Raw genomic sequence first — 13627 nt, 5'->3', positions numbered from 1 at the left:
CGCCGCTGCACCGTGTCCACCAGCGCACCCCACTATAATACTGTGAAGAAATGCCAAAGAAACTACCGTTCCCAGGAGCCCTTGCTGTCGGACAACAAGGGCTTTTGAGAGCTGTAGTTTACTTTTAAATTCTTCACAGTAGTGTAGTCTTTGCGGTGCTGGGCACAGCGCGGAGGCTCCTACACACTGGGGGAGCTAGAGATTGGGAGGAGCGCAGGAGCAGAGCAAGCACAGCCCCAGCTGAAGGACCCTGCGTTGAAGAGGCTAGCTTCAGCGGTGCCCGATCAGTACCCAGTGCCAGAGGTGACAACGCAAAGGAGTCGGCACATAGGATCCAGCGGGGACCAGAAGAGACCCTTTCCCTTTTGGCAGTTACCTCCTCAGGATTCCTGAGGAGGATGGCAGGGGTGGCGGTAGGACCTCTCAGGACAGCCAGCTGAGGTCCCATTACGACCTGAGGAGAGAGGGATGTGAGCAGCGCTGCAGCAGGAGGTGACTGAGGCACTGATGCTCAGTGTCTGGAGCTGGAGGAGTTTCCTAATCCACTTGTGCCAGCCACAGCGGATCTCTGCAATGCCTACCACTGCTGGCAGGACGCAGCCCTCCAGCTGACAGACCCTGGGCAGAGAGTGTAGCCAAAGCGGCGCTGGAGACGGTAGAGTCCGACAAGGAGGTGGCAGAAGAGCCTTAGCAAAGAGGTGAGGCCTTGCACGCTATCCCCAGCCCTCCCACTGCGCACTCTGCGTGTTTGGGACACGGGTAGTGAGGAGGTAGGCTCCCCTGTTGGGGCTGTTTGAGGCTTTCTGCAAATACAACCACTGTACGGCTCAGAATCAGGCCCAGTGTTGGTTATGCTAATGTTTTAAGTCACTGCATGGATCACAAAGGACAGGCAGAAGTACAAGGCACACATGCACTATGCTAATTTCACATTGATTTGTAAAGTTCTAACCCAAGCTGTACTTTCATTTAGATATTATTTTCCTCGTTTTCTATGGGCCGTATTCCATACTTGCCTACCTGACCCTCTCCATGAGGGAGAAAATGCTTTTGTTCCTGGACTTTCCTGGTAATGTATGATTGCCATCACCTGTGGTGAAACACCTTTCTTATCAATTAACTAGCTCACCACAGGTGATGGCAATCATACATTACCAGGAAAGCCCAGGAACAGAACATTTTCTCCCTCATGGAGAGGGTCAGGTAGGCAAGTATGCCGTATTCAGAGATGGACGCAGATCGCTCAGCACTGCGTCTTAGGACACAGCTGCTGTGGGATAATGGGATAATGCTGATTTGTCATCTGAGTAACCCTCAGGGTTTTTTTTGTGTGGAACTACAAGTCTCAGAATGGTAGCACTTCTTATTATGTTTAGAATTAGGGTTTGCAGTCTAGCTCCCCCCCTCCCCCCATAACCCTCAGGGTACTCAGGATGGCAGGTGTTTTGCGTTGCCAGGGCCAGTAAAGCTGCGTTGGAACTGGCCTAGACATGCCACAAAAATGGGTCTGACACCCCCTCATTTTCAAGAATACTCTCCGTCACCGCCCCATACGGTCACAGCCTGTTGATCAGGGGGCGCTGCAGGACGAAGCAGGAACCAGTCTGCACATGTGCAGTACCCATGGAATATATGTAAACCATTGATATAAGTTCTCTGAATTAGCACCTATGTCTATCACTATTTCTCTAACGTCCTAGTGGATGCTGGGAACTCCGTAAGGACCATGGGGAATAGCGGGCTCCGAAGGAGGCTGGGCACTCTAGAAAGATCTTAGACTACCTGGTGTGCACTGGCTCCTCCCACTATGACCCTCCTCCAAGCCTCAGTTAGATTTCGTGCCCGGCCGAGGTTGGATGCACACTAGGGGCTCTCCTGAGCTCTTAGAAAGTTATAGTCTTAGAATTTGTTCTTTTCAGTGAGACCTGCTGGCAACAGGCTCACTGCAGCGAGGGACTAAGGGGAGAAGAAGCGAACTCGCCTGCTTGCAGCCGGATTGGGCTTCTTAGGCTACTGGACACCATTAGCTCCAGAGGGATCGACCGCAGGCCCAGCCTTGATGTTCGGTCCCGGAGCCGCGCCGCCGTCCCCCTTACAGAGCCAGAAGCAAGAAGATGGTCCGGAAAATCGGCGGCATGAAGGCTCAGTCTTCACCAAGGTAGCGCACAGCACTGCAGCTGTGCGCCATTGCTCCTCATACACACTTCACACTCCGGTCACTGAGGGTGCAGAGCGCTGGGGGGGGGCGCTCTGAGGCAGCAATAAAAACACCTTGGCTGGCAAAAATACTTCAATATATAGCCCCAGGGGCTATATATGAGGTAAATACCCCTGCCAGAAGTCCATAAAAAACGGGAGAATAGGCCGCGAAAAAGGGGCGGAGCCTATCTCCTCAGCACACTGGCGCCATTTTCCCTCACAGCTCCGTTGGAGGGAAGCTCCCTGGCTCTCCCCTGCAGTCTACAAGGGTTAAAAAAAGAGAGAGGGGGCACTAAATTTAGGCGCAGTATACATTATATATATAGATATAAAGCTATAGGGGACATAACTCAGTTAGTCCCTGCAGTATATGGCGCTCTGGTGTGTGCTGGCATACTCTCACTCTGTCCCCCCAAAGGGCTTTTGTGGGTCCTGTCCTCGTTTAGAGCATTCCCTGTGTGTCTGCGGTGTGTCGGTACGGCTGTGTCGACATGTTGAATGAGGAGGCTTATATGGTGACGGAACAGAGGCCGATATATGTGATGTCGCCCCCTGTGGGGCCGACACCAGAGTGGATAGAGAGGTAAAAGGTATTAACCGACAGTGTCAACTCCTTACATAAAAGGGTGGATGACGTAACAGCTGTGGGACAGCCGGCTTCGCAGCCCGCGCCTGCCCAGGCGTCTCAAAGGCCATCAGGGGCTCAAAAACGCCCGCTCTCTCAGATGGCAGACACAGATGTCGACACGGAGTCTGACTCCAGTGTCGACAAGGTGGAGACATATACACAATCCAATCCGTGACTTGATCCCGGCAATAAAAAATGTGTTATACATTTCTGACTTTAACCTCTATAAATGGGTTTTAGGTTTGGGGAGAAAAAACAGGCAGTGTTTTGTTCCCCCATCAGATGAATAAATGAAGTGTGTGAAAACCGTGGGTTCCCCCGTTAAGAAACTGGTAATTTATAAAAAGTTACTGATGGCGTACCCTTTCCCGCCAGGAGGATAAGTTACGCTGGGAGATATCCCCTAGGGTGGATAAGGCGCTCACACGTTTGTCAAAAAAGGTGGCACTGCCGTCTTAGGATACGGCCACTTTAATAGGTACCTGTTGATAAAAAACAGGAGGCTATCCTGAAGTCTGTATTTACACACTCAGGTACTAGACTGAGACCTGCAGATAGTGCTGCTGCAGCGTGGTTGGTGACCCTGTCAAACAGGGATAATAGTTGGCAAACATAAAAACATATTAAAGACGTTGTCTTATATATGGGGGATGCACAGAGGGATATTTTGCCGGCTGGCATCCAAAATAAATGTAATGTCCATTCTGTCAGGAGGGTATTAGAGACCTGTCACTGGACAGGTGATGCTGACTTAAAAAGCGCATAGAGAGCCTTATAAGGGTGAGGAATTATTTGGGGATGGTCTCTGGGACCTCGTATCCACAGCAACTGCTGGGAAGAAATAATTTTACCTCAGGTTTCCTCACAGAAAAAGGTACAGTCCTTTCGGCTTCAGAAAAGCAAGCGGGTCAAATGGCGCTTCCTTTCTGTACAGAGACAAGGGTAGAGGGAAAAAGCTGCACCAGTCAGCCTGTTCCCAGAATCAAGATTCTTCCCCCGCCTCCTGTGAGTACACACCATGACGCGGGTGCTCCACAGGTGTAGCCAGGTACGGTGGGGGGCCGCCTCAAAAATTTCAGCAATTAGTGGGCTCGCTCACAGGTGGATCCCTGTTTCTTCCAAGTAGTATTTCAGGGGTACAAGCTGGAATTAGAGATGTCTCCCCCCAGCCGTTTCCTAAAATATGCCTTGCTGACAACTCCCTCAGGCAGGGAGGCTGTGCTAGAGGCAATTAATAAGCGGTATTCCCAGCAGGTAATACTCAAGGTGCCCCTACTTCAACAAGGACGGGGTTACTATTCCACACGGGTTGGGGTACCGAAACCGCATGGTTCGGTGTGACCCATTTTATATTAAAATCCTTGAACATAAAAAAAAAAAAAATTCAAGTTCAAGATGGAATCGCTCAGGGCGGTTATTGCAAGCCTGGACGAGGGGGATTACATGGTATCCCGGGACATCAAGGATGCTTACCTGCATGTCCCCATTTACCATCCTCGCCAGGAGTACCTCAGATTTGTGGTACAGGATTACCATTACCAAGTCCAGACACTGCCGTTTGGACTGTACATGGCACCGAGGGTGTTTTATCAAGGTAATGGCCGAAATGATGATACTCCTTCAAAAAAAAAGGGAGTTGTAATTATCCCGTATTTGGACAATCTCGTTATAAGGGCGAGGTCCAAGGAGCAGTTGGTAGTCGGGGTAGCACTATTTTGGAAAGTGCTACAACAGCATAGGTGGATTCTAAACAGTCCAAAGTCACAGCTGGTTCCTATGACACGTCTACTGTTCCTGGGGATGGTTCTGGACATAAACCAGAAATAGTGTTTCTCCCGGAGGAGAAAGCCAAGGAGTTGTCATCTCTAGTCAGAGACCTCCTGAAACCAAAATAGGTAGCGGTGCATCATTGCACGCGAGTCCTGGGAAAAATGGTAGCTTCTTACGAAGCAATCCCATTAGGCAGGTTCCATACAAGAACTTTTCAGAGGGACCTGTTGGACAAGTGGTCCGGATCGCATCTTCCGATGCATAGGCTGATAACCCTGTCTTCAAGGACCAGGGTATCTCTACTGTGGTGGCTGCAGAGTGCCCATCTTCAAGAGGGCCGCAGGTTCGGCATACAGGACTAGGTCCTAGTGACCATGGATTCCAGCCTTTGAGGCTGGGGGGCAGTCACATAGGGAAGAAACTTCCAGGGACTTTGGTCAAGTCAGGTTATTTCCCTACACATAAATATTCTGGATCTGAGGGCCATTTAAAATGCCCTGAGGCCAGCAAGGCCTCTGCTTCAAAACCAGCCGGTACTGATCCAATCAGACAACATCACGGCAGTCGCCCATGTAATCAACAGGGCGGCACAAAAAGCAGGATGGCGATGGCAGAAGCCACAAGGATTCTCCGATAGGCGGAAAATCATGTGTTAGCACTGTCAGCAGTGTTCATTCCCGGAGTGGACAACTGGGAAGCAGATCTTCTCAACAGACACGACCTCCACCCGGGAGAATGGGGACTTCCTCCAGAAGTCTTCCAATAGGATTGTACACCATTGGGAAAGGCCACAGGTGGACATGATGGCGTCCGCCTTAACAAAAAGCTATAAAAGATATTGCTCCAGGTCAAGGGACCCTCAGGCGATAGCTATGGACGCTCTGGTAACACCGTGGGTGTACCAGTCGGTTTAGGTGTTCTCCCCTCTGCCTCTCATACCAAAGGTACTGAGAATAATAAGAAGGCGAGGAGTAAGAACGATACTCGTGGATGGCCAAGAAGAGCTTGGTACCCAGAACTTCAAGAATTTATATCAGAGGACCCATGGCCTCTGCCACTCAGTCAGGACCTGCGGCAGCAGGGGCCCTGTCTGTTCCAAGACTTACCGCGGCTGCGTTTGACGGCATGGCGGTTGAACGCCGGATCCTGAAGGAAAAGGGCATTCCGGAGGAAGTAATTCCTACGCTTACTAAAGCCAGGAAAGAGGTTACAGCAACTCATTATCACCGCATATGGCGAAAATATGTTGCATGGTATGAGGCCGAAAGGGCCCCAACAGAGGAATTTCAACTAGGTCGATTTCTGCATTTCCTGCAAGCAGGAGTGACTATGGGCCTTAAATTGGGTTCCATTAAGGTACAGATCTCGGCTCTGTCGATTTTCTTTCAAAAAAGAACTCGCTTCAGTACCTGAAGTTCAGACATTTATAAAAGGAGTGCTGCATAGTCAGCCCCCGTTTGTGCCTCCTGTGGCACCTTGGGATCTCAACGTGGTGTTGAGTTTTCTTAAAATCACATTGGTTTGAACCACTAAAAACCGTGGATCTGAAATATCTCACATGGAAGGTGGTTATGTTATTGGCCTTGGCTTCTGCCAGGCGAGTATCAGAATTGGCGGCTTTGTCTTGTAAAAGCCCTTATTTGATTTTCCATATGGATAGGGCAGAATTGAGGACTCGTCCCCAGTTTCTCCCTAAGGTGGTGTCAGCGTTTCACCTGAACCAGCCTATTTGGTGCCTGCGGCTACTAAGGATTTGGAGGACTCCAAGTTGCTAGACGTTGTCAGGGCCCTGAAAATATATGTTTCCAGGACGGCTGGAGTCAGAAAATCTGACTCGCTGTTTATCCTATATGCACCCAACAAGCTGGGTGCTCCTGCTCCTAAGCAGACTATTGCTCGTTGGATTTGTAGTACAATTCAGCTTGCACATACTGTGGCAGGCCTGCCACAGCCAAAATCTGTCAATGCCCATTCCACAAGGAAGGTGGGCTCATCTTGGGCGGCTGCCCGAGGGGTCTCGGCTTTACAACTTTGCCGAGCAGCTACTTGGTCAGGGGCAAACACGTTTGCAAAATTCTACAAATTGGATACCCTGGCTGAGGAGGACCTGGAGTTCTCTCATTCGGTGCTGCAGAGTCATCCGCACTCTCCCGCCCGTTTGGGAGCTTTGGTATAATCCCCATGGTCCTTACGGAGTTCCCAGCATCCACTAGGACGTTAGAGAAAATAAGAATTTACTCACCGGTAATTCTGTTTCTCGTAGTCCGTAGTGGATGCTGGGCGCCCATCCCAAGTGCGGTTTATCTGCATTACTTGTACATAGTTGTTGTTAACAAAATCGGGTTACTGTTGAGCCATCTGTTGAGAGGCTCTATTGTTTCATACTGTTAACTGTGTTTCATATCACGAGTTGTACGGTGTGATTGGTGTGGCTGGTATGAGACTTACCCGGGATTCAAAATCCTTCCTTATTGTGTACGCTCGTCCGGGCACAGTACCTAACTGAGGCTTGGAGGAGGGTCATAGTGGGAGGAGCCAGTGCACACCAGGTAGTCTAAGATCTTTCTAGAGTGCCCAGCCTCCTTCGGAGCCCGCTATTCCCCATGGTCCTTACGGAGTTCCCAGCATCCACTACGGACTACGAGAAACAGAATTACCGGTGAGTAAATTCTTATTTTTTCCAGCTACATTTGTCTGTCTCTTATTTCATAATCAACTGTTATCTTCGCAAAATCCAGTTAAGAGACCCTTTCATGTTCCTCCGATAAGCATTGAAAATGTAATTTTCATTTTTGTTTTCCTGATAACATTTCAAAGCAGAGAAATGTTTTGTTCATTTTGAAATGACTGCAATACTGATACGGCTGTTGGTTCCCCCTTTGTTTGTTCATAACTAGTCTTGTTTGATTAATGTGTTCCTTTGCAATTGTAAATATGCTGAATATGCTGGCATTTACTGGCGTATCTATAATGGGTGCAGTGTGTGCGGTGCACACGGGCCCCTGAGTCCAGAGGGGACCCATACCGCACACACTGCACCCATTTCTCCTATACTTTCCTCTCCGGCGTCCATCGGTGAGGTGTGTGGGCCCCCTCTTCTCCTGTAGCCGTCACCGCCGCTGTCCACGCTGAGACTCTGGCACAGTGCCAGAGTCTACAGCGCATGCGCAAGGACTCCGGAAAAATGGCACGGCAGCCATTTTTCGGAGTCCTGCGCATGCGCTGTAGACTCTGGCACTGTGCCAGAGTCTCAGCGTGGACAGCGGCGGTGACGGCTACAGGAGAGGAGGGGGCTCACAAACGGAGTGTGCACACGGGTCCCCTCCTCTCTAGAAACGCAGCTGCTGGCATTACATAACTAAATGTTAGTTTCTGAGGGTTTGTACGGTTAATAGTGATGAGAATGTTAAAATCAAACAGCTAGATGGAATGGAAGCTTCATTTAGGGCAAGAGGGTATCCACCTAAACTCTTGAGAACCGCTAAAGAAAAGGCTTCTAGGGTAAACAGAATGGACTTACTAAGCCCTAGTAAAAAGGATAAATCCCAAAATTCGATTGTTTGGGTGAATGAATTTAATTCCAGCAGCAATAGAACTAAGAATAAGGCTAAGAAATTGTGGCCACAAGTAACGTCTGACCCTGAATTATCTGCTCTACACAATAAGAGTCTGTTACCCAGCTACACTGGAGGTCGTAATATTAGAGACGTAGTGTTTAAGACAGATATAACTAATTTTAAAAAGGTACCTACAAAGTTCCTGACGAGGAAGAATGGCTGTTATAAGTGCCTGGGGTGCACAACGTCCACGTTCATGTCTCCAGGTGATACTATCACACATCCATTCTTGGGGAAAAATAATCCTATCACATATTACATAGGAAAAATGGAGTGCCAATTCAAAATCCGCATGGCACAGCACAGACAAGCTATTCGGAATACCCTGCTTACAGGTACCGCCGAACAACCTGTGGATAGGCAATTCTTGGAAAAGAAACACAACATGGCCATGTTGAGACATAGAATAATTGATCATGTCCCGGAACATAAAAGAAGGGGCAATCGAGGGAAAAGACTCTTGCAATTAGAATCCCAAAGGATTTTTAGACTACAAACCTTACGCCCCAAGGGTCTAAATGACTCTTTGGGGTTAATTAATTTTTTATGAATTATTATCCGGTAGGGTATTTTTCCGGTAGGGTATACAGGCTTTTTCTAGACATACATGATGTTGTTTTTTATTAGTTATTTTAAACAGTGTATTGCTGTATTATAATTATCTGATATGTTGGTGAGCTGATGTAGGAGGTTTTGTCCCTCTCATCAATTAACAGGATGTCCATGCTGTAATTTATGCATTTCTTTTATTTATTTTTTATCACACTTTCTTATACATCTTATATATAAAAAAAAAAATTCTCATACACTGGTATATACATATATATCTATTTTTCTTACACACTTTCAAACATTTTTTTCATATACACATTCATATTTATATATTTTTTATATAGATTAATTATCTATATAGACACTAGTATTGACATTTTATCTATATGTATTGTGAGGCACAAAATCACGTTATCAGCAGTCGGATACAAAATGTTGTTATTGTATCAGCTGTATAATAGTGTATTAATGTAAGAATCACTAATTCCTGCACCACTGGAGAGTAGATGTGGAATGGTTCATGTGAGCTGGCAGTGTCTGTAATCTTGTTTGTTATTGTTTGTAGTGTTGCCTAGGTCACGCAGCCGAGACCCGCAACGTCACTTCCGCCAGACGAGAGGAAGCCAGAAGTGGAATGGCGAATCCGCGTGCGGCGTGACAGAGGAGAACGCCGGTGGGGAGGTCCATGGGGGTAAGTTAAGTTATTTATTTGTCACGTTTGTCACTTGAAATTTATTCAGAAGAAGGGGAGCATGTCCCCGAAACGTCAACACATCAATACACGTTTTTGTTAAGATTCAAGTCTCCAAGTGCTGCCTCGTTTGTTTACAGCTGTATATATATTACTCTATATATGTTTAAAGTGCTAGTACAGTATATGTATAAACAGTGCCTCTGCATACAACCTTCTCCATATTCTGCCTGCTGAGTGGGAGGTATATCACCTGACAGCTGACAGAGCCTCACACAATGTTTAAAATAAACTTGTGTTTACACTGGTAGGTGTAAAATCTAGGTTGCATTTTGCAAGCTGTAGAATGTTCAAGTCGCTAGGACAGCACAAATACATTTAGTTGTGGCCAATGCATAACTTCTAGGTGTCCGATAACTTGTCCGATCGGATCCATCCCAGCATCCCCTGCGGCTCATGCTCAGATGGACTCCCGGGTTTTAAACCCGGAAGTCCAGGGACTGGCGGCCATCGCAAAGGGCAGTTCTTATCGGGGGAGTTACCCTTTGCTATACTAATAGCATATGTTAATACATATGCGATTAGTATCGGCACGGTAAGTGGCGGGATGTACCGCAATAGGTTGATGCATCTCGCCCTAGGAGAGGTGCAGGGGGTAAGTAAGTGTAGGAGGAAGTAAAAGTAACAGGGGTGACCTGAAATATTAAGGAAAGTTGAAATAAAACAGATATGGGGAAGAGGATACAGGGAAAATAATGTTTTAAAAACGTTTGATGGTGAAAGGGGGATGGGCATATCTGGATTTAGCCACACTCCCTGAAAAGCATAAGACAGAGGTTCTCAAACACAGTCCTCAAGGCACCCCAACGGTCCAGGTTTTAGGTACATTCATGGCTCAGCACAGATGGCTAAATCAAATTGACTGAAGAGCTAATTAAGTCATCTGTGGAAAAGCATGGATAAACTTACAACCTGGACCATTGGGGGTGCCTCGAGGACTGCATTTGAGAAGCTCTGGCATAAGATGAGACTGATCTTCTGTAGCGTCCGCATTTCTGAGTATAAGTGACATGCAGTAATTATCAATTTTATGATTTGTTTAATCCATAAATAATGCTGAACAGAGCAATATTTGTGGAGAAAAAATGAAATGTTTATAGAAAGGGGTAGGTGATTAGACATTAATCTGATGTTTACACCTTTTCATAATGTATGTTACAAAGATATTTAAGCCTCTATGTAGATCAACACATTTTTTGTTTGTGTATGTTAGACCTACTGTACTGTATGTATGGAGACCCTGATCTGCCCTGGATAGACATGAGTGCAAAACCAAGATATTTTGCAGCAAGCAACGTGTATACAACGTGTGTACTTCCTAGAGGACCTCTTATGTATCCTTTGAGGATCGCCGTGAAACTGTCTACTAAGTGTGCAGCTGTGTAAAGGCCCCTATACGTCTAGCCGACGGGTCCCCAACCCAACCGGAACTGTCAATCCATCGTCAAACCGATCGGCGGCCATTCATGATTCTTGATGTTAAAAATACCAGATTTGCTGATTCCGACCATTATCGGTTGGGATCACGGAATCTAGATTTTTAAAATTGTTGAATGTTCCCGATTCCTCGACCCAGGGATTCGGGGTTCAGGAAATTGCGACAATTTGTTGCAGATGTATTGGGGCCTTAATTCTCCTCTCTTTAATTACCCATGAGTCTCAAGTCTAGGGTGAAAGGGAGCAGGATTGCAGTATTAAATTCAGTTTCCCCTGGGTCACTTCTTCATGTGAGCTTCAAAATCCATTCCTGGAGTGTTTTTCTTTATATAACAGGAGTCATACAGGAGCATGCTGCCTTCTCCTTGGCATGCCTAGTAATCAGTTATGCATAGCGGGGTACAGAAGCTGAGACTACTGAGAAGCCCTGTGCTCCCTGCTCAGCAGTGGTGGAGATAGCAGACGGGTCCTTAATTATATTCATTTGACTTTTAAATTTAGTGATTCTTTAAAAGGAATGTTTAGCTGACAATTTTCATCTGTCCCTTAAAAAAATTGTGACTCGTGTGAAGTGACACTGGACAGTCAGATGAAAGTTACAGTTGTATACTGGGTTGATTCTAAATCGGACGGATCTCTTTTTACGGACACAGTGAGTAGTAGTATACAGTGAATGTGCAGAAGTAAATTCAGGCATCTTTGCATATCTTCAGCCGACTCTTGAGTCGGACAGATCTTGGCTGCGTTAGAAGTGGTGAGCGCTACTGTGAAGTCTCCTACACAATTGCTCCTCTAGGGAAAGTTTATTCCCAAACAAGAGAGCCGCCAATAGTGTATCTGTGCATGCATGATGCCATCTTGCCACTGTGTAAGAGCTACATGGTGGAGGAAGGACGTCCTCCTCTTAGCTCCTGTTAGCCATGAGTTCAACCTGCTATTACCGATGTGCCAGAACCCTGCACCGCTATCTTTGCACCTGCTGGTGAGCTGCCTACGCCTACAAGCTCTACTACATCACTCAACAAAGCAGTATAACAGTGAGTACTGATGTACAATCACTTGAGCCAATAAGCCACAAAACCTGGTTAAGTCACTGGACTGGTCATTATGGGGGTTATTCAGATGCAAGGGCGTAGCTACCATAGGTGCAAGGAGTGCATCTGCTATAGAGCCCAGAGCTGAGAGGAGCCCACCTTCCCTTTCCGAGTTACATGTGTTATATACATTTTTCACCATTCGTAGATAAACAGGGGCACTTTCAAATGTTGGCCTGCAATACAGTATATCTAGTTATGTCCCTGCGCGCGCGTCGCAAAAAAGGAAGCATGGCTTTGTTGAAAATGGGCGTGGCTTCGCATAAAGGGGCGTGGCATTGCAGGAAAAGACTACCTTAGACCCCAGTTTTGCAACCTGCACGCCCAGACGTTAGCCACCACAGGAAAGAAAAATAATCCTGATTCATGCCCCTTACATTATTTGTTATTTTTCCTCCTTATAGTAATGCCCAGTATACATTAGGCCACATACTGCAATGGCCCTAAGACATTATGCCACACACAATAATGCACATACCGTAATGCCCCCGACACATTATGCCACACACCGTAATGCCTGTGACACATTATGCCAGGAATTGCAATGCCCGTTTTACATTATGCTACACACTGCAATGCCCCTGATACATTATAGCACATACAATGCCTGTGACACATTATGACACACACTGCAATGACCCTGAGACATTATACCATATACCACAATGCCCGTGATATAGTATGCCACACACCGTAATGCCTGACACATTATGACACACACCGCAATGTCCGTGATACATTATGCCACACACTGCAATGTCCGTGATACATTATGCCACATACTGCAATGGCCCTTAGACATTATGCCACACACAATAATGCACATGACACAATATGCACACACCGTAATGCCCCCGACACATTATGCCACACACCGTAATGCCTGTGACACATTATGACAGGAATCGCAATGCCCGTTATACATTATGCTACACACTGCAATGCCCCTGATACATTATAGCACATACAATGCCTGTGACACATTATGACACACACTGCAATGACCCTGAGACATTATACCATATACCACAATGCCCGTGATATAGTATACAACACACCGTAATGCCTGACACATTATGACACACACCGCAATGCCCGTTATACATTATGCCACACACTGCAATGACCCTGAGACATTATACCACATATCACAATGCCCGTGATATGGTATACCATACACCGTAATGCCTGTGACACATACCGCAATGCCCGTTATACCCTATGCCACACACCGCAATTCCCGTTATACATTATGCCACACTGCAATGTCCCTGAGACATTATACCACATACCACAATGCCCGTGATATAGTATGCCACACACCGTAATGCCTGTGACACATTATGACACACACCGCAATGTCCGTGATACATTATGCCACACACCATAATGCCCATTACACATTAAGTCCTACAGTAAGGCTTCTAATTACTTTTAAATTACCTGCTCGTTGCCAGGGGTTTCATGCTCTTGGTTCCATGCACGGTGCCAGGGGTTTTCATGCTCAGGGTGTCATGCTCGTTGCCATAGGTTTCATGCACTGGGTGTCATGCTCGTTGCCAGGTGTTTCATGCACTGG

General features: G+C 46.8%; 1 protein-coding gene and 1 long non-coding RNA gene across 4 annotated transcripts in view; one reads left to right on the top strand and one right to left on the bottom strand.

Moving 5' to 3' along the window:
- The window catches only part of SCHIP1 (schwannomin interacting protein 1), an 821995-nt gene that overhangs the window by 174044 nt on the left and 634324 nt on the right, over nucleotides 1-13627 (bottom strand). The gene's annotated exons all lie outside the window — the stretch shown is intronic.
- The window catches only part of LOC134909364 (uncharacterized), an 83124-nt gene that overhangs the window by 7406 nt on the left and 62091 nt on the right, over nucleotides 1-13627 (top strand). The window contains exon 2 of the long non-coding RNA XR_010175896.1: nucleotides 9332-9457. This is a non-coding gene — a long non-coding RNA (uncharacterized LOC134909364). The remainder of the gene's footprint in view (nucleotides 1-9331; nucleotides 9458-13627) is intronic.

Source organism: Pseudophryne corroboree, chromosome 4, assembly GCF_028390025.1.
Source record: "Pseudophryne corroboree isolate aPseCor3 chromosome 4, aPseCor3.hap2, whole genome shotgun sequence".
Classification (NCBI taxonomy): Eukaryota; Metazoa; Chordata; class Amphibia; order Anura; family Myobatrachidae; genus Pseudophryne; species Pseudophryne corroboree.
This window is presented reverse-complemented; position numbering and strand designations above follow the sequence as displayed.